The sequence below is a fragment of the Camelus dromedarius genome, chromosome 19 (assembly GCF_036321535.1).
Source record: "Camelus dromedarius isolate mCamDro1 chromosome 19, mCamDro1.pat, whole genome shotgun sequence".
Lineage (NCBI taxonomy): Eukaryota > Metazoa > Chordata > Mammalia > Artiodactyla > Camelidae > Camelus > Camelus dromedarius.
The window spans coordinates 28,076,613-28,100,446 of NC_087454.1; the positions used below are offsets into that span (position 1 = coordinate 28,076,613).

A 23,834-nucleotide genomic window follows, 5' to 3' on the forward strand; every position below is an offset into this window, starting at 1 on the left:
TGTTTAGGAAACGGTTAAAGTATTAATTTAGGGTAGGCTCTTAAAAAAAAGAACCCAACAAAATCAGACACATAGCATCCAACTATGCAAAAGTATATGTACTGGAAAAATACTAGGAAGAAACCCCATTTTTAAAAACAGAGGTCTTGTCTAGGTGGTGGAATGATGACTGGTTTTCGTTTTCTTATACTTTTTGACATTTTCAGTAGAACAACTTTTTTCTCAATATTTGGCTTCATATAACACTAGACAGTATTTTCTCATACTTGCAGGAGGTGAAAGTCGCCTTCATTTTCTTCTCAAGGTTTAAAAAGAACAAATTCTTAGAAAATTGGACTGAGACCCTATATTTCTGCAGACAATTATTGGTAACATTTATTCTAAGAATGCTGTTCGTCTGCCGATTACAGACTAGCTATCTAATACTTCCTGTGCCCTGGGCACCGAATGACTGCTCACTCACACCGGGTCTGGTGAGAGACAGCAATCCTAGTCTTCTTTCTCGATAAACATGAGGAAATTCTAACTCGGCAGAAAGAATTGCTTCTGAAAGTAATTCAGGTCATTTGCACGGTCTTTCCACAACAGAAATCCAAAGAACTTGCTAAATTAACAAATAACAGTCATCATGCAAGAGACATTTGTATTCCACCTAACAGCAGGAAAAAACCCTGAGCCCCAGGAAAGTAACGTATATTGTTTAGAAAGTAATCCATGCTACACAAGAATGACCATTTTTTTTAAAAACAGTAATATTAGGGCAGATCGAGTGAGGTGGATCTTTTCATGTGCTGGTAGTGTGAATGAAAATCAATTTTTAAATTGTTTAAAAAACAATTAGGAAATGCTACCCAGAATCTTAAAAACACCCACTCTCTTTAACAAAGTAATTCTCCTTTCCAGGAGTTTACTAAGAAAATAATCTGAGATGTGATCAAAGATCTATGTACAAGGATGTTCATCGAAGCATTATTTATAATAATCAAAAATGATAAAAAGCTAAATTTCTAATAATAAGGACTAGTTAAATAAATGAGGGGACTCAGTGCCTGGTATATTTAATGAACACAGAATCCAAATAACAGGATACTTAAAAACAACTACTTCAGAAAAAATGTTTCCCAAGAATATTAAATGAGCAAGATATTAAAGCATATGCAAACTAACCCCAATTCTATTTTTAAAGCACAATATCATAGTTAATGTTCATTCAGAATTTACTATCTGCCAGGCACAGCCTCAAATGTTTTACATATATCATCTCATCTCACCTCACCCAGTCCCACAAGTCATTGTTATTACTTCCAGTGAATGAGGGATCCTGGCTTAAAATCTAGGCAGTCTGACTCTGGAATCTACACTCTTAATCACCAGACTGCACTACCTAGAAAAAATACTGGATGAAAATTATTACAATGCTAACAGGAAGGAATTAAAGAATTTTTATTTTCTTCCTTCTATCTGTCAATATTTTCTGAATTCCCTATGATCACCATCTACTATTTGTAGTCTCTCTCTCCAAAAGAAACGGGTTTTGTTTGGTTTGTTTGATTGAAGTAAGGTTGATTTCAAATGCTGTGTTGGTTTCAGGTGTACAGCAAAGTGATTCAGTTATACATATGTAGACATAGTCTTTTTCATGTTTTTTTCTATTATGGTTTATTGCAGGATATTGAATATAGTTTCCTGTGCTATCCAGTAGGACCTTGTTGTTTATCTGTTTTATACATAGTAGTTTGTATGTGCTAATCCCAAACTCCTAATTTATCCCTCTTTCACCCACTTTCTCCTGTGGTAGCCGTAAGTTTGTTTTCTGTGTCTGTGAGTCTGTGTCTATTTCATAAACAAGTTCATTTGTATCATATTTTAGATTCCACATATAAGTGATATCATATGGTATGGTATTCCAAAAGAAAGTTTTATGAACTACTTTTACTTAACACTTACACAATTTCAGAGAAAAAGTCTTAGCTCTAAAATGAAGCTCTGAATTACATCTCCAGTACTTAAAAGCATGAGAACTTTTGTAAATCTGAGCCATGACATTCTGACCAGGGAAGGGCATGGGCCGACAGCCTGCTCCACAAGACCGTGAACTTCCATTCCACAAATACGTGTCCCCCTCTGGCTTATGAGGTGCTGATTTTTATGTCTGTTCTGCCATTAATCTTCCCAATGACTCATCCAAGTAGACGTGACTATCTCAGGAAATGGAGGTTTAGGAAGGTGAAGTGACTTTCCCAAGTTCCCAAAGTCATGAACACCACTCCAGCTCTGGTCAAACATACACCCGACAAACTTTCCCCCTGTGCAGAACAATCGGGGCAGAGCTGAGAGCACGTTCAGGCCCAAGCACTTTGTCCCTCGGGGCCTCCATTTCCTCACCTGTATAATGGTAATAATAATAATCTTCCTCGTGGAGTTGCTTTGAGGATTAAATGAAGTAATGTATATAAAATGATGGCACACGTCTGTATTTAGTAGGTAAGTGTTATGCTTTGAAATGCATCCTATCCCCCAAGCACACAACGTGAGGTCACTATGGCCAGAGCACACTGCCTCATCTTCTTATGCGTCTCTAAATCCTGCCATCCTGGTTCCTTCTTAACCATCTCAAAGAGACTGCCTAATCTCGGCGACTCCTCAGACTCCTTTCCTAAACTCTCTACAAGCTTCTTAAATTTAAGTCCCCAAAATTGTCTTCGGAGGAGGAAGGAAATAGCTCAGTGGCAGAGCACATGCTTAGCACGCACAAGGTCCTTGGTTCAATCCCCAGTACCTCCATTTAAAAAAAAAAAAAAAGTGTCCTTGGAGAAGAACCTGGCATAGGTTGGCAAAGACAGAACACTAAAACCCCAGCCTCTGTGCTCTGTGCTTCTGCACAGATTCAATCATAAGGGTTGAGACGTGGGACAACGTGGAGTAAAATGTTCTTCCTAGCCCGCTGGAGGGGAGTGGGGAAGAGGGCAGCCACAGTCACGGCAGAGAGTGGACCACGAGGGTTACAGACTAGACAGCCAGGGGCCTCAATGGGGAAAGGCACTGAAGAACCCAGAAGTAGAAAGGAATTCTTTTTGCTGTTTCCCTTATAAATGGAAAAGAGCATCCAAAATGGAGAGAGAAATGGCAGGAGGCCCTGACTGGGTCAGATGGTGATGCTACCCTTCCAACATCACTGCCACAGCCTACGAAGTGCAGACCCTTAGCCCCCTCACCCTTGTGTTGCCAACTTTCCTAACTGATCTCTTGGGCTGCAGGCTCAGCCTCTCCAGCCTGTCTTCCACACCTCTCAGAGTAATCTTTCTAACATAGAAATCTGACTTGACCCCACTCCCCGATACATCCCACCTCACCCTAAACCTACCTGCCTACAGGGTCAAGACCAAGCTCCATAACATGGCACACGGCCCAATGCCTCGCTCTCCAGCGTCATCACCTGCCATTGTTATTGAGAACCTCCTCGGTGCTGGGGACACAATGATAAGCAAGACATGATACAGGATGAACAAGACCTAGCTCATGCCTTTAAGAAGTTGAATGTCCTGTAGAGGAGACAAACACAGAAAGGGAGTATTGCAATCCAGGTGGACAGTGGACGGAAGCCCAGCCTGCATGTTGAGGGAAGGCCTCTGGAGGAAGTGGGAGTTGAGCCAGGGAGGGGCAATGGAGGGAACATTCCATGCAGAAGAAACCTCAGAGTAAGGTTCATGAGCAGTACTATCTGGTAGAAGTTTCTGCACTAGTGGAAATGTTCTACATCTATGCTCTCCAATATGGCAGCCACGAGCTACCCATGCCAGTGCAACTGGGGAACTGAATTTTTAATTTGACTTAATTTTAAATTCATTTAAATTTAAATAGCCATGCATGGCTCAGAAAAGCCTGCCAAACTGGACAGCACAGTTCTAGAGCATTCTAGAGCTCCAGAGCATGAGGAAATGGAAAATGAAGTCAGACTGGTAAGCCTTGAAAGGTGAAGTGATATCGCAGTAAGGCCAGACTATATGTGGCTTCCTATGCTCACCAGGTTATCAGCTGTCCCCTCCCCCTTGTCCACCTATAAGCCCCTGCTGAACCCCACAACCTACCCACGTCCCACCTCTCTCTGAAGACTCCCTTCCTACTTACTATTTCTGAAGTTTTGTATTTTTCTAGGAAGGCATTGCTGTGTGTCATATTTACATGTTCTCAGAACAGTCCTCCACCAGACTCTGAGCACCTTCTCTTACTTGTCCTAGTATTTCCAGCCACAGGTACAATCCCAGCACATGGGAGGCACTCAATAAATGCTTGATGAGCACGTGAGTTGTCAGTAAAGGGACCACAGCCTGGCAGGGATGGGGGGTGGGGCACTCATTGCTTTTGACAAAGATGGGAGTCCCTAACCTTGACCTCCCTTAGAATCACAGCTCTGTCCAGGGACTCAGTAAAGGTTTTCATGAATGCCCTGAGCACTCTACCCGGAACTGTCACCGGCAGGCCCTGTGGTGGCTCCATTTTTCCCAGGTTCCTAGAATCTAGAGGCCTGTCCAGGGAAGGTGACTAGCCAATTATTGAAGGCAGCGTAGCCTAATGATCAGAAGCCAGTCTATGGAGTTAGTCCTGGGTCTGGAGACCAGCTGGGCAACACAGGACCTGAATGTCCTTAAACAAGTTGCTGAAAGGCCCCAAGCCACAGTTTCCTCAAGTGGAAAGTGGGCATCATATCTGCCTCTCACACTTGTGAGGATAAAATGGCGGACACACCTGCACGAGGCCAGGCCCACGGCAAGCTCTCTGCCACGACTGAAGTGATGTGGAACCGTCCTTGGGATACCTCACGGCACATGCAAATTCCTGAGTCTCGAAATCAGGTCTTTCTTGGTGCTCCCTGCCAGGCAAGGGGTCTAATCCCATCTCTGACTCACCAGGCGTTGCCAAAAATCTCGAGTTCCCAAGAGAAAATTTATTTTAATTCCCTCCAACTTTAAAAAATTAAACAGTCCTCACAGCAGTTGGGGGGGGCCGGGGGGAAGGGGACCATGAAATCCAACAAGCAGCTTTAAGAAGGTTACAAACTGAGTGGAGAAAGAAAGGAGAAGGCAGCTGGAGGGGGCGAGCAGGGGGGAGGGGGACAATCCCCTGAGTTTTTGCTATTATTGAATCCCCCAACTCTCAAAGCAGCCAGGCAGCCCCCTCCTCCACGTGGGTTAAGCTCTGTTAATGAGAAAGCAGAGCTCTGCCTACATTACCACAATAATGATTTCCCCGTTGCATTTGTACATGCCTGCTGCTTTATCATGGCAGAAGTAGACATATATTTTCAATAAATCCCTTCTCTCCTTCCTCCTCCCCGACTCGAGCTCTCCCAGTAAATGCTGCTCCCTCTGCACCCTCCCCCAACGCAATCCCAACCCTGGAGCACAATGAGTTCCACTAATCAAAACAGAAAGAAAAAGAAAAATGGAAAAATCACAGCTGCTGAAAAACAGCATTCGCTACAAGTCAAAGCCCTCCACATCTTTTTCTGCAGGCAGCATTTACTTCTTCAAGGACACATCACCCCTCCCCTATCAGAAATCTTACGTAGAGTTGCTCAAAGGAGAGGGAAGGGGGGGTGGACGGGTGAAGAAATCTAATATTCACCCTTTCCTATTTTGACTAAGCCAGCCCAGACAGAAATATAGATAAGGCCTTGAATAACTGATTTAACAAAATATCACTTATTAAAAGAGATGGGGGATGGGGCCACATTTGCATTTGAGAGCTCAGTTAAACCACCCCAGCTAAAGCCTGGCAGGCCAGAAAGGCAAGGGGGAAGGAAACATTTCTCTGGTCTCCTTCAGTCTGCAAGGGATGACCCTGGTGGCAGAGAGGCCTGGATTACTCCCTCCAACAAGAACCAATGAGGAGAGAACCAGAGGCAAAACCGAAACAACAAAGCCGCTGATTCTTCCATCAGTAAGCATTTACACTGTGCTAACTAGCACCAGCCCTGTGCGAGGTGCTGCGGGTGCAAAACTGAGTGATGACCCAGTTCGGCCCTCCCCAGGGCAGTGGAGAAGGAGTGAGAGACACGCCCCGAGGAAAGGATGACAACAGCCCCATGAGCCAGAGCTGCAGAAGCCCAAGTGCATCTCCCTCCCGCCCACCCCACAGCCTGGCCCACGACCAGGCACACAGAGCCCTCAAGAAAGACTTAAGGAATGAGTGTCCACACCATGAAATTGTCTGAATTCCATGCCTGTCTCCAAAGAAGCTCTGACTCTTCAAAAGGAAAGAGGCCCCTGAATGTCCTTACCTTCTTCCACGGCCCCCTATGAAAACCCCTCAGTTACATGTGTTCAGCCAATTAAAACAGAGAAGTGATCAAGTCCCGTCACTTCAGAGCCAGCTCATTCATTACGGGTAGACTTCAGCTGAATTTTAAGGGAGTTTGGTATCTCCCATTGTGACAATAACTGAGGGAACTCCAACCATACTCCTATTAAAACTCCTTGGGCATTGACTCCATTTTTTTTCTTTTCCTTTTTAAAAAATCTTTCAAAGAAGTTGGGCTGGATTGGAAGCAGTTTCCCAAAGATGAGGAGAGGCCCTCAGAGCAGCCTCTGTTACAGCCTCAGTGATGACAAAGACCCCGAGGGGCCCTCAGGAAGCTTCCGGAGGCAGTGACCTGCTCGGGGGCCCAGTGTGTTCAACACCGGAGCCTGGAGACTAAAAGCCACACACTCTAGAAATGATCACGCAGGAGCCCCAGAGAAGGGACAGGGCTGAGAGTAGGAGGCTGATGGAGAATAGCCACTGGATCACTTGAAGTCAAGTTTTGGCTTTAATTATAAGGTGGCCTTAAAGCTATGTGCTCCAGAATGAGCCAGACGATTCAAGTTTTTTGAAAACTGTAATGCACCAAACATGCTTAAATCATCTGAGTATTTCCAATTAAGGTCACTGGAGTTCTAAGCCCAAAATTCCCAAATGATCTTCCTGGTTGCCCTGATCCTTTGCATATATTCTGTACCACAATTCTTATTTAATTCTAGACAGCATTATCTCTCCGAAAGTGCACAAAATTTGGAGACCATTCAAATTCTGGCATTAAACGAGGGCTTTGGATGCTGGCTGGACATGTGACTCTGGGTTAATCACTTTTTTAGCTTTTTTCAATTCTACTTCTTGAGCCTCACTTTCCTGAGCTATAAAATGAGAATAATATCTACCTCTTATGGTTGCTGCAAGATAGTTAAAATAAGACATGCCACAGAGGCTTTGGACCTATAAAATGCAAGGTAAACATGAGTTATTACAATGACGTCACCCATTTCCTCTCTCTGATTTTTCGTTGATATTTTCTTCCCTCTATGCAACCAAATTGATATCAGTTCCACTGATCTCTCAAAACTGACAACTGATATTTATTATACAAATACAGGAAAACGTCCTCTTCTCCACAGGTGTACAAAATCTCACTAACCGCTGAATCGAGGTGATGGGTACCGTGGAGTTTATTATACTAGTTTGTCTGCTTTTCTGGGTTTCAAGTTTTCTCATAACAAAAATTAATTAAAAAAAAATAAAGCCTCACACTCAGGCAGAGGCCAGGGGTCCGATTAGTAAAAAGCACTGGATGGTTTTTAAAACTAGAAATGATTTTCCAGCATAGACAGTAAGACTAAAGGCTAAGAACAGTTTTTAGGTAGATTCAGCTTTATAGAACAGTCCTCATTTGCAAAACAAATTCAGAAGGCAAGTGAAGACTGCTAAGACCCCTGGACCACAGTAAGGGTTAATGGGTGGGTTCAAAGTTCCCGAGCACTCAGTTCACAAACCCAGTCCATTTGGCCCCTGGAATGGGCAGGTTTCAAATGCTATATATGGAATCAGAGTGTGAACCTATACAGACTGGCATTTCACAGTCAGCCTTTCTGATGCCAGCTTTCCAGCAGTAAGAGCAATTTCACTAAAAGAAATCACAGAGGACCCAAAACCCCAAATAGACAGTGGCTACCAGGAGGGAACAAGAGTGCAAGAGGACATGGTGAACAGGGTTCTTGGAAGAAGCTTTGGGGAATGGAGGGAAGTTTTTCTCTGGTTGTCAGGTTTCATATCGGAAAAGGAGATCCGGCTGAAGATCAGGGCACCTCGCCGCCGCCTGTACCCGACGCCTCTTACAGTTTACATCGCGCTTTGTGTACATTATCTGATTCCGTCCTCACAACTCTCAGAGAAGAGGCGTTAGATGGCATCACCCTCTTTGGATGTGGAGACAGACTCTGGGGATGACTTTGTCCAGAGTCATCCGACGAAGCTGGACCCCAACCCATGCCTCCCGACTCTCTCCTCATGCGCTCACCTGCCCTACAGACCCCACGGTCGGGCCACGAGGGTTGGCCGGACAGTCTATGGCATATTTTTGTGAAAGGCAGCCTGGAGGAGAAGCAGCAATTTAGCCGTTTCTTTGTTGTTGTTGTCACTGTTTATTTTTTCTTGTTCAAAATGTAAGCCACAGTGCCCACCAACTTTTGAACAGGGCTGAAAATCAGAGATGTCTTTTTCCAATCATAGTTTTCAATTACATCTAATGTGAGGCCCAGATTACTTTAACTGAAGACTCTTCTCCCCAAGCAAGGAATCCGGTCTTGCCTCTGTACTGTTCAGTAATGCAGTCAAATGTTCAGAAAAATGCAGTACAATTTAGTGATGCAATCTTAACCCTTGCAGTCTCTGGCTGGTGGCAAGTCCTGAGCCCAAACTCCTGCTCAAGGACAGTGTGGCCCCAGCCTGGAGAGACAGAGCCCATTGCCGCCCCAGCACCGCCGCTCCTGCACCTTTCCCTCACCTGCACCTTCACTCTTCTTCAATCTTCCCTCCTGTCATCATGAAGGAAGTGTCCCTCCTCTGGCCAAGGCCAGATCTTCCCCACAGACCTTCTCAAGGGCTTTGCTCAGCTGACCCAACCCACTGCTCTTTTCTTTGCTTTTTTTGGGGTGGGGGGGTTAGGTTTATTTGTTTGTCTATCTATCTATTTATTTATTTTTAACGGCAGTACAGGGGATTGAACCCAGGACCTCATGAATGCTAAGCACGTGCTCTACCACTGAGCTGTACTCCCCTTCAACCCACTGCTCTTGATCAATCACTTTCTCCACTGGTCTTTCCATCATCACACAAATACACCGGCAGCACCCCTCCAGAATCCCTTCCCTTCACACAAATGTCCTACCAGTCCCCTCCATTTCTCTGTCCCCTTCCACAGTCAAACTTTGTCAAAAAGTTGTCTACACATGCTATTCCCAGGTCTTCACCTCCTATTCCCATCCCAGGCCCCTCCAATCTTGCTCTGACCCATCCATCACTCCACTCAAACTGTTCCTTGCAAGTCACCAATGGCTTCCATATTGGCAAATCCAGTGGTGACTTTTCTGGCCCTAACCTCATGCAACATTTACACTCCCCTATTCCCAACACACACACACACACACACACTCATTTCTTCTCTCTCTACATGCTCCTTAGAGCACCACACCTAGTCTCCTGGATTTAAATACCAACCCCTGGCTGATGGTTTGCACATTTTTATCTCTTGCCGGGCCATTCCTCTGGCTCTGGATGCTCTTATCAGATTGCAGGCTTAACACCTCCACCTTGAGTCTAATAGGCATGTCAAACTTAGTGGTGTGCCCTTCACTCTCCCTCTTCCCCATCCAGCAAAGAGCACCACCCATATCTACCCAACTGCTCCAGCCAGAAACCTCAGTTATTAGATTCCTCCCACCAACTCTCCACCAAATCCCTCAGCAAGCCCTGCCCATTCAACCACTAATAGGCCTCTCACACACACCTGCCCCGCTCCATTCACCTCCTGTCACCTCCTTACCTGGCCTGCTCCAAACACCTTTTTACTGCTCCCCAATTCCACACCTGCCCCTCTCCCTCCAGGCCATCCCCTTAAATACGAGTTAGGGGGTGTCACTTAACACTGCAAACTTTCAGTCGCTTCCTACTCCACTTCAAATGAAACCCAAACCTTTCCAAGGCTCCAGAGTCCTGCACTGTCATCTCATGCTGCCCTCTCCCCCTCTGCCTTGTCCATCTGTGCTTCTTTTTAGTCCCCTCAAGGGGACCAAAGTCCTTCCACCCAGGCTCTCCTCTCTCTGCCTGATGCTCTGTCTTCCCCCATCCCCAGTCCTCAGAGAGCCTTTTACTAGGCTACTTTAACTAAGAAAGTCCAGGTCACTGCTCCCTGTGGTTTCATCAGACCATTTATTGCACTTTGCAGTATTATACTTCTTTACTTTCTGCCTCCCCTCTGGACTGTAGGCTAGGTGGCAGGGTGGGGAATGGTAGAGGAAGATGATTACATCTATTTTAATTATTAACGTATACCCAGGGCGTTAACACAGTGCTGAGCAAACAGTAGGTGCTCAATAAGTCACTGCCAAATGGACGCATGAATAAACCAGATCCGGTTACAGCATGAAAATAACTGTTAACCTCCTGGGAGCCCTGAGGGGTTATCACTCCCACTTAGGCATACGGGTTCTTTTTCCCCTTCCTCTCTAACAAAAAAAAATTTTTAACGTTGCTGAATCAACAGCCCAATAGCTCAGCATACCCCGCCCATCTCGAGCTTGTCTTTCATGAGGAAAAAGCAAAAATCATGTTTCTTCAGTAAACTCAAATTAACCAGAAGACCCTACAAGCAGCTGCCCTGGGAAGTTAAAAAGCTTTAGAAAATATCACAGACACTTTTTATTGCTTATTTTCTTTAACCCAGAAGAAAAGGTTTATTAAGAGAGTCATGGGAGCAAACCATGTTACCCAGGACTATATTATTTCTTAAGATGCCACAGCAAACTTGGTGAAAGAACATCCCAATATCTGGAATCCAGCTGCTCTTGTCCCCTCCCCACAAAAGAAATCAACTATGTTTTAGTTTCTCCTTTGACTTCATTGGTTCCCCTCCTACATGCCAATTAAGAAATATTAATCCACAAGATTCCAGCTGATTTTCCTTCCTAAATCACACAGTTTTATGAGGTCAGAAATAAAACGGGTTGAATTCAACTGCTTTTAGAGCAAGACAATCAGCACCCATCTGTACTGCTCAGGGTTTGAGCCACTCGTCTGGATTGACTACTTTTCATATCAAAGTTCAAAGTCAATAAACACATCAAGAGCTTTCCCCCCCAAAATGCCAATGGTGAAATATATGATATCACAGAAGTATCAGTAATACAGTATTACCAATATGAAACTTACCACAAACATATGACCAAATCCCAATTATCCACGTGTGAATTCTCCACTGAAAGTGGGTAAGGCCACACTAGGCTTTCTGGTCTCCCACCGCTCCCAGGACTATGTACTCCTGCTGCCTGGGAATAACAGCTCAATTAACCTTAGACTTGACCAGGCATAATTAGGCAGGTGAACCAGCTGGCTGGAGGGGAAACGTCCAAGATGAACTGAAATTATTTTTGGTGCCTGGGATTATGTGCCCCGCTCTCTATTAGCACAACTAATTGGGACTCAACCATGCACTTTTTTTCCCCCAGGACAGTGGCAGAGTTTCAAAAGTATTTCCTCGTTCAACGGTCAAGATTACTGGGCCACTCAAGAATCCTTTTTGGAATACCAAGGTACAAATCCACTCTTTCCATGAGAAGACAAAAAGAGAAGTTAATCAACTCGCCCAAGTCCATGAGGCAATCTGGCCGTTGGCCCAGGAAGAGACAGACTGTGAAGATCTCTTGAGACCTCCCTCCAGAATTTCAGAGATGGACGGAAGTCACCGATTAAACTATGCATTTTTAAGATAAAAAATCTGAAGCCCAGAAATGGTTAGACACTGGTATCCTCCCCACTTTTCTTTCCAGTGATGCTGTCCCCCTGCCTTGAGAATCAAACCACCTTGAAAGTTCTTTGTCACTTTACAAATACTGTAAACTGAGCCAACTGCTGAACACAAGACAATTTTAACACTTTATGATTAGTCAACTTTATGGAGAATCCTCATACTTTTCCCCCCAAAATGATGCTTTTGATTGCTATGACCAACCCACCCATCAGAGCAGAAGAAAAATATATTTTAAATAAGCTTTGTTTTTGTGACCACATATTTGATTATATAACACTACAGTCTGAGCCCTCTTTTATAACTAAAGCTCCCACTTCAACAAAAACCACAGGCCCAAGTGGGTTCAAGGAGACAAAACTGAGTACTTTCCACACAGTTCATAGAACAACTGTTTTCACAGCAAGCTTACATAAATGCTATGTGATATTAACACATGCCTGCTATGTGGAAGCCTGCTTACCAAGCTGTGAAAAGACCCATGCTTACCATGGAACCTACAAAATTAATGTTCTCATTGCCCATAAAGCAGAAGGGAAACGCTCTCTATTGAGATGTCAGACTGGCTTCTTAAACAATTCTTTGGCGAAAATGGACATGCTTAAAAGGGCGGAGCCCAAAGAGGTGTGTCACTCCTGGTATCAATTCCTATAAATCAAATCCTAACAATATTTTTAAAAGAATGAATTATGAATCATGGGCCTTCCAACCTTTATTACCACAAGAACATTCTTAGCAGAAGAGGAAAAAAAGCTACTGTGACTTGATTAATGGTCAGAGCAAGACAATAAAATAAATCTCATAAATAGAAAAAAAAAACAAAACTGAATGACTGCTCTTGGCTTCAAAGGTAGACGTGTAAATAATTCCACTACCCTGGGATAAATACACGTAAAGATTGTGTTTACCTTCCCAGCATATACATCAACCAGACTCAGATTTTCAGCAGGGGAAAAATAATAGCTAAATTGTTGAACTAATGCCTAGTTAGGAACATTTGATAAGTGGCAGTAATATTTAATTCCCAACTAACTCAACTCTCAAGCTGCCAAATATCAAATCCTTAATCTGGAAATCTGATGAGAGGAAAGAAAGGGAAAAAAAAAAAATACTGTCCATCAGTAACATGTAAAGAGATCATTTTTTTAACCATTTTTTCCTCTGCTAGTACTGAGTCTGTCTACAGAACTGCAGAAAGCTTAACCAACTTTAGTTAACAACACTGCCTAGTGTTTACTCCCTGACCCTACTAAATATGTCTGGGTTTGAATCCCTGGTGCTAAAATTATCCTGGCCAAGTTAAAACTCCTAGCATACTTATGGTGGTGATCATTTAGTAATGTATAAAAATATCGACTCACTATGTTGTACACCTGAAACTAATACAATGCTGTATGACAATCATACTTCGATTTAAGGAAAATAAATAAATAAAACTCCCAGCATAACAAAGGTACCCGACAGCAAAGACATACAACTCATCTGCAGAAACCAGGAGGCTGAGGACTAGGAAGAGGCACAGAGAAGCAAAGAGGGCTGGTTAACTAGTTAAGCACTGAATATTCCTGCTTCTAGCGAGCATCAAAACCACATTTTCCATCACCAGACTGTTTCCTTGAGACAGTAAATGATGCAGAAGGTTGGTACCAACTGAGACAACTTAAAACTGTTTTTTTAATGCTCCACTCCATGGCCTGCTAAAAAGCACGAACAGCTGGCATTTGTTTAAAGAACTCTTCAGCCATTCCTGGATCGATCATTCTTAAGCATCACTTCCATGTACTTCAGTAGACAGCCCGGGCCATGCTGTTAGCAAACCGCTTCAACACGTTCACTTGCCAAAGCCGCGTCTACTGTGGGGAAGAGTTTCCACAAAGCTGGCTCTAACAGGCCGGTTGAAGGCACATGGAGGAACCAGAAGTCATTTTCTTTTAACCTAAGGATGGCAGGCGCACATGCTCCAGCCCAGTGCTGGCCAGAGGCTGCCCGCCAGGTGCTCTCGGCCTCTGCCAGTGAATGGGTGGTTTTGTGCTGTTTTTTTAATATCTATTTCTTCGGACCAACAGCAGTAACTTCCCAGGCTCCCAAACAGAAGTTGTGGAGTGAAGGGGCAGGTTTATCCCCTTATACATTTCTCCTATCTGGGTGGCCACTTCAACTTCTGGGGAGTACCCAGCCCCCAAAGAGCCCACAGGAGCGTATACATACACATATGTATAATGTCAAAAACCCCAAAAGGCACATCCCTAGGGTCCTGCGGTTTCTTGGCTGGAAGAATGAAGGCTTTATAACATCATAACCTTCAATCGCAAGCCCCGCCACCACCATCCTTTAAGCCGGGGCTGCCAATTATAGCGCCCACCTCACCCCTCCCCCTTTGCTGGGATGCTGTGCAGCGTAGAAAGGGAAGAGGATCAGGAGAAGCAGAGAGAAGGCCCTGCTAACATACTGAAAGTAAAGAAGTCGGGGGAGACTTTTCCTTCTCCGTCCCCCCACTTTTCCTTTCCCCTCCCCCGTCTTCTCACGGAGCATCCCCCAACTAATTTTTTAAAAATGAAACTTAACAAGCTTCTGGCCTACCTTGGCTGTTTCTGCAACAAGTGCATGGGCAATCCGACAAGATGACCAGTCTCCGCTTGTGGGGGTGGGATGGGGGGCGAGCAGAGCTGATAGAGTAATTTCAATATTAATTTATGTCAGAGCCGCCTTCTCGAAGCGCTACTCACTTACAGTACTGCCCTCAGCCTGTAAACAAATATCGCTCCGCCAGGAAACATACTCCCCAGATGCAAACCCCTCTCCCCAGCAGGGAACCTGGCCCTTCGCCCCTCCACCCGACAGCGTGCTCCCCCACCCCGGGAAGCTCCGGGTTTCCAAAGCACCAACCCACCACCTCCGCCACCACCCCAGCAAGAAACTTACTCGGTCCGTCTACGCCTCCACCCTCCCTTCAGGAAATCTACTCTCCATATGCATTCAGCCTCCCCGCAGGAAATCTGCTCCCCCCTCCCCCCTTCTATATACATGCACCCCTCCCTCTCCTCCTCCCCACGCGCCCTCCCCGGCCAGAAACTTACTAGCAAGCAAGTGTGCAGGCTCTCCCGATCCTGGAAACTTACTCCTAGATATAGTGCCCGCCAGCCCCCTTTCCCAGCCCTGTTCCCCTTCCTGCCCTCCGCAGCAAGCAACTCCAAACTCTCCGCATCCAGCCACTCTCCCTCCCCGGTGGAAATTTGCAGCGCGGGGCCGCGCGCGTGCATCCACCCTCCCCTTCAGGAAACTTACTCCCCATCTGCATGCACCGCCTCTCAGCCATCGCTTAGAGGGAAGGGGGTGTGCTAGGGAGACAGAAATACATATGTATCTCTCGCCCCTCCCCCGGCCGCAGCCCACTCGGGGCCGAGCCGCGGTAACCTGGCCTTACCTTTTGCATTGCTCCCCACCCTCGCCCCCTCCCTTAACTCTCCTTATCCGTTCCCGGTGCCCCCCTTATTTCACCCATTACCCACCCCTAGCAACCGTTCCCAAGCTCCTCTCGGCCTTTTTTTTAATCCAGGATGCAAATTCCTCCCCTGTCAGCAAATCGACTGTCAAATTATTTTCTTGCAAAAGGAGAAAGGCGGGGGGGGGGGGAGGCAGAAGCAAAAAGGGGGGTGCGGGGGGGAAGGGAAAGAGAGGGACAGAGAAGGGGAGAGATATCCCTCCGCAGAGCTGGGTCTGGCCGCGGGCGGGGAAGCAGGAAGTAAGGTGTCCAGCGCCGCGGCCGGCGGGTCCTGCGCTGCGGCCCCTGCCTGCGCCCCCTGTCCCCCGGGGCGCCGCGCTCCGGCGGGCTTCGGCCGCCCGGCGCATTGTTCGTAGCCTCCCGGGCGATGCGCTGCCGACCTTATTTGTGTGCTCTGCAAGTGCGTGAGGTTGCACCTTTTGTAGGCTGGCGAGGCTCTGGATAAGGATGGGCCGGGGGCGCGGACCGAGTTGCGGCCCCGCACGGGACCTGTCAGCCCCGGGGCGTGGCCGACTCTCTGGCAAGGCCGGAAAATCGAGGCCCAGGAGAAGGCGGCGTGGCCGGGAAGCTGCCGCCTGAGACCCGGACCAGTGCAGGATTGTTTCCTGCGTAGCCGTCCCGGTTACTGTAACGCGCTTTGCAATCTAAAGACTGGGGTTTGGGGTTTCTGTTTATTATTTTAGGGGTTGCAAAGATGCCAAGGTCTAGGTGGGCTACGGGGAGACGGTCTACGCCTACCCCCCACTGCACCCTGGCCTCGGTGGGGCTGAGGCTCCCGGGAAGGGGCTGGAGGTTCGCGAAGCGCGCGGCTCCATTCCTCCGCCCCGATGGGGGCGGGGAGGGGGGTGCTGCAGACAGCGTTGGAACTGTAGCCCTCTGGGGAGGGGTCTCCATCTCCGCGGCGCAGCAGGCCAGAGAGGGAGGTTGCCTAGGAGAGGGGCAGGGGCTGGGCGGCGGAGGAGACGGGAGGGGGCGCGGGTGCCGCCGCGGCGCGCGCTCGCCCCTCCTCGTGCGCCATGACTGTGGAACGTGGTGCCGGGGAGGAGGGCTGGCCGCCGGGGGCTGCCCGGGGCTGCACGGCATTGGTGCGGAAACCTGAGCCGGGAGTCGCTCCTCGCGCTGTCTCCTGCTCCTCTTCTGCGGGGGAAACCGCTGCACCCAAACCGAGAGCAGCTGCGAACAGGGGGCAGGGCGCTGGCTGAAAGGCGAGCCAAGGGTTCAAACCTCGGCGGCGCCAGGGGGGCAAGAGCCGGACAGCCCCCAGGTCCCTCGAAGGCGCGGCCACCCTTCGGTCTAGCCTGGGACGCCAGCATTAACCGGCAGCTTTTCTGGTCCAAGGAAATGTGAACCAAACATTGTTAGCCTAAACAGACCACCTCGGGCCGGGTTTGGGGCATCTATCTCGTGGAGGGCCCACAAGGCAGCGAGTGCTTTTTGCTCAAGGGAATGTTAAACCATGCCTTTTTCACTGTGGGGAAGTCGTTGCGTCCCTTCCCCCAAATCTTCGCGCAGGATAAAGAAGGTGCTTCGGCTACCCAGACCTTCGCCACTATCCCCCCACCCCCACCCGGGCGCCGGGTGTGGACTGGGCGGGGGAAGGCTATATGGGAGCTTAAAGCATGAGGTCATGGGCGGAGGAGGCTGCTGCCAAAAGCGGCCAAGCTTTTTGTGTATTTTGAGGGGTAACGGTTCTCCATCTTCAGCAGTGGTAAGTTCTCCCGCATAACCCCACCAATTCTGGGGCATCTGGACCAGAGAGCCCCCGAAAGAGGAGGGGGCTCTGTGCTATTCCGCTCTATGAGCCTTTGGCCGGTGCCCTGCCCTTTAGGGGGCCCTTCCACATAAGCAAAGAAAGGAACAGCGCAGTGTCGTGGGGTTAGAGAAAGCTCAGCTGTTCAGTCCCAACCTCCACCCCTACTTTACTCAGTCCTCGGTCATCTTCCAACCCGATTGCTTTCTATGAGATCCCCTTGCCCCTCTCCGACCCATTCTTCCCAAGCGACTTGAAGAATCTTTCTAAAACTCCGGACTCCACTCCTTCAAACCCTTCCCAGTTGCTCTTAGAATAAAGCTCTGAAGCCCCCGCGCGATTTCGTCCCTACAGACCTCTCCACTCTCACAGCTCCTCCTCCTATACTGTAAGCCGGGTAGTGCTTCTTTGTTCTGTGGCTGGGGGTGGGGTGGGGGGGTAACCCTTCCCCCTCCACCTCTTCTTACTAACTCCTGCTAGACCTTCAGGAGTCGACTCTACTGTCATTACCTCCAAGAAGCCTTCCGAAGGATACAATCTCATCTCTAACTCCCTCAGGGAAAAAAAAAGACCCACCCTCGACCTCTGGACAGCCGGGCTGTGGCCTGAGCTGGCCGCGGTGGCGGCACTTTTCCAAGCCGAGGAGGAATAGCCAAGCGCTGTCACTGACTGGGGAGCCTGACCTCCTGGGAGGGAGGTGACTAGGACAAAACCTCAAAACACCCTGTTTCCTCAAGAGACCTAGGAAAAGCAGCTCAGTCCCGCCCAGAAATCTCAGCCCCTCCGCCTCTCACCCCCAGCACACACCCACACTTGTAATGCAAGGAGAGGTCTTTTAATCTAAAACTCCTCCCTGGGGCAGATAAGGAATCTGAGGCTTGAAGGGATTAAGTAAATTGCCCAGGGTCAATGAGGAAATTGACACATGGTCTTTCTTGCTCCTAAAGGAGAAGGCAGGATTTGGGACCTAAAATATTGCTGCTGTGTCACCTTCAAAGGACCCCTATATGCTTTCCAACAGAGAGGTAGTAAGCCTAATGGTTAGTCGTGCAGGCTCTGACCTTAGGCAAATTACTTAACCTCACTTGGGTCAGTTTCTTTACCTGTAAAGTCAGAATAAAGGTACCTTCAGTGTAGTGTTATTATGAGATTTAAATAAGTTCATCTATGTAAAGCCCTCGGAACAGAAACTGGGCAAGTTCTTATTTGTAAGTGCGGTCAGGTGCCGCATCCCTTAAGGACTCTAGAAAATCAGAGCCACAGAGTATTAACTGACTTAAGCATTAAAAACGATCTATGACCAAAAAAACTGGGAAAGCACCCCAAAAAAGGCACAGACAATACATACAAAGTCTTTAGTTAGCCAATAGATTCAACCCTTAACAGTGCATGTGCTTGAAGACAACCCTAAATCTGGGAGCAGTATTCTGGACTCTTAGAATGAGTGTCGGAGGATAGCTAAAGTTAAAATACTACTTTGGATCTATGACATCAGAGTCAGGCTGAAATAGTCCCATCCTGGTGCAAAACCTGCCTTATGTGACTGAAGCCCTCCTAGGGCTGCAAAAAATGTATGGGGGTTATTATTATTGTTGTTGTTGTTCTTGTTGTCATTAGGTCCTAGTTTTCCCATTCTCAGCACTTACCCAAGGTAAGAGGGTTGGGGAGGGCTGTTTGTTTTTGTTTTAATGCAATTAATTTGTTTGGAAGAGGTTTAATGCATTTATGTGGTTCCAAATTAGAATAAACATTAAGAACTCAGAAGACATGTTCAACTGTTTTTCAGCTGAGGTCTCAGGAGCACTCCTTGGATGCCTATTTAAATCATTATGTGCAGGGCTTCCTTCTCCAATCCAGGCAGAATCACCACCCTACTCCCACCACTAGTACACACGCCTTCAGCCTCAAACCTAAACAGGCTGAGTTTGTAGTAACAATGATGAACCACCATTCCTGAGCTGCTGACAAAAGCAAACGCTTTGTGATTCTTTCTCCTCCTCTATGCTAGTAATAATAGCTAAGGTTTACTGAGTGCATTTTATGTGCCAAGCACTGTGCTAAGTACTAGACAGGCATTCTTCTATTTAATAAGCAACAAACCATCATCTGTAACCTTACTTTACAGATGCAGACAGAAGTGGAGGATCAGAGAGATTATGTAACTTGCTCCAATTTTCATCCAGGCCAACCTGAGCCTAAACCCTCTCTCTCAACCACTAGGCCTCTTGCCTCTCTGCAACACTGGAAAACTTCTTGTAGCCTGAAGGAGGAGTAGAATGGAGTCTGAATTTAGGCACTGCATAATTCAAATTCTGGGTCTGGCCCCTACCAGGAATGAGACCCTGGGGAGGTTTCTTAACCTCTCTGAGCCCCAGTTCACCCACTTGTGAACTGGGACCCTGCCATTCTTCATTGGTCAAATGAAGTGAAACTCGTGTGTAAATAATGGCTTTTAAAATGCATGGTAAATCAGATGCAGTGTTTAGATCTTGCGTGGCTGATCTGAAAAAACCACTTATTAAAAAGACATTGTTGACCCATCATGGAAGTAAAATGTGGACTTGATACAGCTGTTAAGAAATTATTAAATTTTTTAGATGTAATAGTGCTATGGTGGTTATGTTTTTTCTTAAGTTATCTATTAGAGATGCATTATGAGGAATTTGGGTGAAAGTATGTTTAAGATTTATTTTCAAATATTCTAGCCCCTCCCCCCCAATAAAAAACCAGGAGATAAAACAAGATAGCAAAGTATGGGTAATTGCTGAAACTATTATACTTTTCTCCCTACTTCTACTAAATGTTTGAAATGTTTCAAATAAGTCTAAAGTAAATTTCAAAATGAAATAATTATATTTTAAAGCACTGAAATTTAAAATGAATATGCTTATTCAATCACTATGAAATGTTATTAATAATTATGAAATTTTAAAAATTGAAGTATAGTCAGTTTACAATGTGAGAATTATATATATACACACACACACGTTTTTAAGTGTTGAAATACAGTACTGGCTTATAGTAGATATGCAAAAAGGGCAGTTTTTTTACTGAGAGACATTCAGAGCACCTATGTCTGACAGGTAAGCCAGGGAGGTGACAGAGATGAACACTGCAGAGAGCAAGGTGGACAAGTAGTTGTTAAGACAGTGTACAGGAAGGAGGTGGCAGGAGGACTAGGCTGATTTTCCTGGAAAATATCTGTCTCTGCTGAGCCACTTTAGAATTGCCTGGATTAGGAATCTGATGCACTGGGCAAAAGTCTCAACTCTGTGCTTACCAGCTATGTCACCCTGTCCAGAACTGCTGCTCCAAGTTTCCCCCTTTGTAGTTTGAGTGTAAGACCTCTTGGGGTCCCTTCCAGCCATCCAGACTAGAAGTCTAAGCGATGCAGTTGGCTTTCAGAAGAGAAGGATCATGTCTGAGGCCACACTGCTTATTGGCCTATCTCAAGAGCAGATCAGAACTGAATGGAAATGGACATGTAGCCAATTCACAACCAAATGAAATGTTTTAGGCCCAGGGAGCATTCATATATTGTTCTAGGAGTCATTTTTCTGTGCTCTGGATTTAAACAGCTGGAATTATTTTTTTGTATGATCACCTTTTGAAATGAAAGTTTGTCCTTTCTGAGAGAAAATTTGCATTTCAGGAAAAAAAAGGAGAATATATTTGGTAACTCATCAAAGAAGTAAACCCTTCTGTATAATACTTTATTTTAAAGGTGGCTGTTCAGAAATAGAAAAATAACCACATGATATCACTCATATGTGGAATCTAAAAAAGAAAAAAAAGGACACTATGAACTCATCTACAAAACAGAAACAGACTCACAGACATAGTAAACAATCTTATGGTTACCAGGGAAAGGGGATGGGAAGGGATAACTTCAGGAGTTTGAGATTTGCAAATTGTAGCCACTATATATAAAAATAGATTTTTAAAGAAAGTTTCTTCTGTGTAGCACAGAGAACTATATTCAACATCTTGTAATAACCTTTAGTGAAAAAGAATATGAAAATGAATATATGTATGTATATGCATGACTGGGACATTTGCTGTACACCAGAAATTAACACATTAAAATTGACTGTACTTTAATTTTTAAAAATTTAAAAAAAAAAAGGTGGCTGTCAGAGCTTAAAAGCTGGGGAAACTGGAGGCATAGAGAAATGAGGGGAGAAAAGCATAGAAAGAAAATCCCACCTCTGCTTCCTGCTCTGAGAGGCTCTGAGAGGCAACATGACCAAATCAAGGGACCGTGAGGATAGAACAAGCAAGTCAGTGTGTGCCACAGAAATGAGTGATGGATGTAACTAATGCAGTTGTTGAAGAAGGCTCCGTGGTCAAGGACAAATAATTCTGTGGCAAGTTCAAGAAGTGAAACACAATGGTTGTAGAGTATTTCTCAAACTCTCATTTTTTTGCCATCCCTGTCTCTGTAACAACCAAAGCAATGAAAGCAAAAAGTCACAGCACAGAAGGGTTTATGGGACTCCCATTTTGAAACCAATGCAACAAGATAGCATACTTTGTTGATTGTCACCTCAACCCCCAAGTCTGTTAAGGACAGTGTTGAGAGATCAGGCCTTACTCAAGACATGGGGCCTAGCTGGTGTGTGTTTAGTAATACTAAGAGATCGCTATCGCAGGCAAGTTTCTAACCAGAGAGAGAAAATGGCTTCCAGGCTATGAGAAAAGTCTCAGTTTAAGTCTTACTTCCAAGAGGGAAAAAACAAAACAAACAAACAAAAAACTAGGCTATTTAGTAGATTCTGTATCCAGCACACACACAAAAAAGGAACTCATTGGTTGAAATTGCTGCTAAAATTTCCTCCACCTGCTCTGAAGGCATGCCTGGGAGTCACACACTTCAGCTGGGGTAACAGCACAGGGTGGGTAGTGCTCAAGGGCTGCGGTGGCCCTCTCTGGTTCCCAAATGAGTGGCTTTGTTTGGCATAGGGGCAGGGAAGAGAGAGAGTAAATTTCCTACTGCAGATGCAAATCTGTTAAAAAGTTTTAAATTGTACTGTGTTGTTTCCCCTATTTATTTATTTTTGGGGGGGAAATTCAAGGGGATTTTTATTGATCAGTATTCAATCTGTCTCTTCCTACATCCGTTTTTTTTTTTTTATTATTTCATTTTTCATTGCAGTGTAGTTGATTTATAATGTTAGTCTCAGGTGTATAGCAAAGCAACTGACATGCATATATATTTTTTCAGATTCTTTTCCATTATATGTTATTATAAGAAACTGAATACAGTTCCCTGTGCTATACAGTAGGTCCTTGTTGTTTATCTATTTTATATATAGTAATGTGTATCTGTTAATCCCAAACTACTAATTTATCCCTCCCTCTCATTTATTTATTTGTAAATTGAAGTATAGTTGATTTGCAATGTTGTGTTAGTTTCTAGTGTACAGCATAGTGATTCAGTTTATATATATATTCCTTTTCCTACTCTTTTTCATTATAGGTTATTACAAGATATTGAATATAGTTCCCTGTGCTATGCAGTAGGACCTTGTTGTTTATCTATTTTACATATAGTTGTTTGTATCTGCAAATCCTGAACTCCCATTTTATCCCTCCCCACCCTCTATCCCCCCGGTAACCATAGGTTTGTTTTCTATGTCTGTGAGTCTGTTTCTGTTTTGTAATATGTTAATTTGTCTTTTTTTTTTTTTTTTTTTTTTAGATTCCATATATAAATGATATCATATGGTATTTTTCTTTCTCTTTCTGGCTTACTACACTTAGTACGATGATCTCTAGGTCCAGCCATGTTGCTGCAAATGGCACTATTTCACTCTTTTTCATGGCTGAGAAATTGTACTGTGTTTAAATCTAAGTATAGATAACAGCTACTTTTCTAGAAGCCCTAATGGAGTCACAATTTTTTAAATGAGAAAGAGAACCCATAGGACCTTGTATTAGAAAGGATCCTGGCAGGAAACGGTGGCACGATCAACAGGTAATGGAGGACCATTGAAAGTAAACACTATTTACAATAGTGTGCAGACAGGGTGGGTTTTGTGGGTGTGCAACTTGTGTGGTTACACAGGACCCCACACTTAGAAGGGTCTTGCACTGTTTAATGCCTTGTGGTTGCCATCTTGAAATCCATAGTGACTTTTGAACAAAAAGTTCTGCGTTTTCGTTTTGCACTGGACCCTGCAAATTATGTAGTCAGTCCTTTGTGCGGGTCTCAGGAAAACCAGCAAAGGATGGTATAGCACTAAAGGACTAAAGCTCGTGTGGAGCCTTTACCACTCATAAGTCAAAAATGGCAAAAAAGAGAAATGTCTGGAATGGAGAGAGAGCTGTAGCTGAGGTTGTGGCTGTGGCTGTAGGAGAGGGTCACGGGCCACATAAGTGGTGGCCTTCTGTGAGAACACAAAACAGAAGAACACAGCCTTAGTCAACCCATACCCTGTAGAGAGGGCGGCAAGTGAACACACACCCCAGCTTCTCTCTGCCCTGTCCTCTGATCTCCTGTGTGTGCTTCCCATTGACTGAACCCTATAGGGCTAGACCCTATAGAGCCAAACCATATAGGAAGCTAGAAGGTATGGGAGCCCATTGATGAAATCAATGGAGATCATTCTGTCAGGGCATAGGCTGCTGTGGAAAAAGGTAAGAGTGAATCTGGAAAGGGCAGAGAATATCCAGTTTAGGACTTTTACCTGAAATTTTCAGGATTAAAAATTTGTCAGACAGCACACGACTCCCCTTCACCCTTATTT

General features: G+C 45.4%; 1 protein-coding gene across 14 annotated transcripts in view; it reads right to left on the reverse strand.

Moving 5' to 3' along the window:
• TRERF1 (transcriptional regulating factor 1) overlaps positions 1–15,894 on the reverse strand; it is a 195,041-nt gene extending 179,147 nt beyond the window's left edge. For 4 of the 14 annotated variants that reach the window (XM_031434692.2, XM_031434690.2, XM_031434698.2 and 1 more), the window contains exons 1-2: positions 14,911–15,091; positions 14,414–14,499 (exon numbers count right to left, since the gene is read on the reverse strand). The gene's annotated coding sequence lies outside the window, so the exon portion shown is untranslated. Of the gene's footprint in view, positions 1–14,413; positions 14,500–14,755; positions 14,861–14,910; positions 15,092–15,118; positions 15,239–15,342; positions 15,656–15,715 lie in introns of those variants that run through there. The other 10 variants (XM_031434700.2, XM_031434699.2, XM_031434697.2 and 7 more) reach the window with 7 other exon arrangements.
• Positions 15,895–23,834: the final 7,940 nt, after the last annotated feature.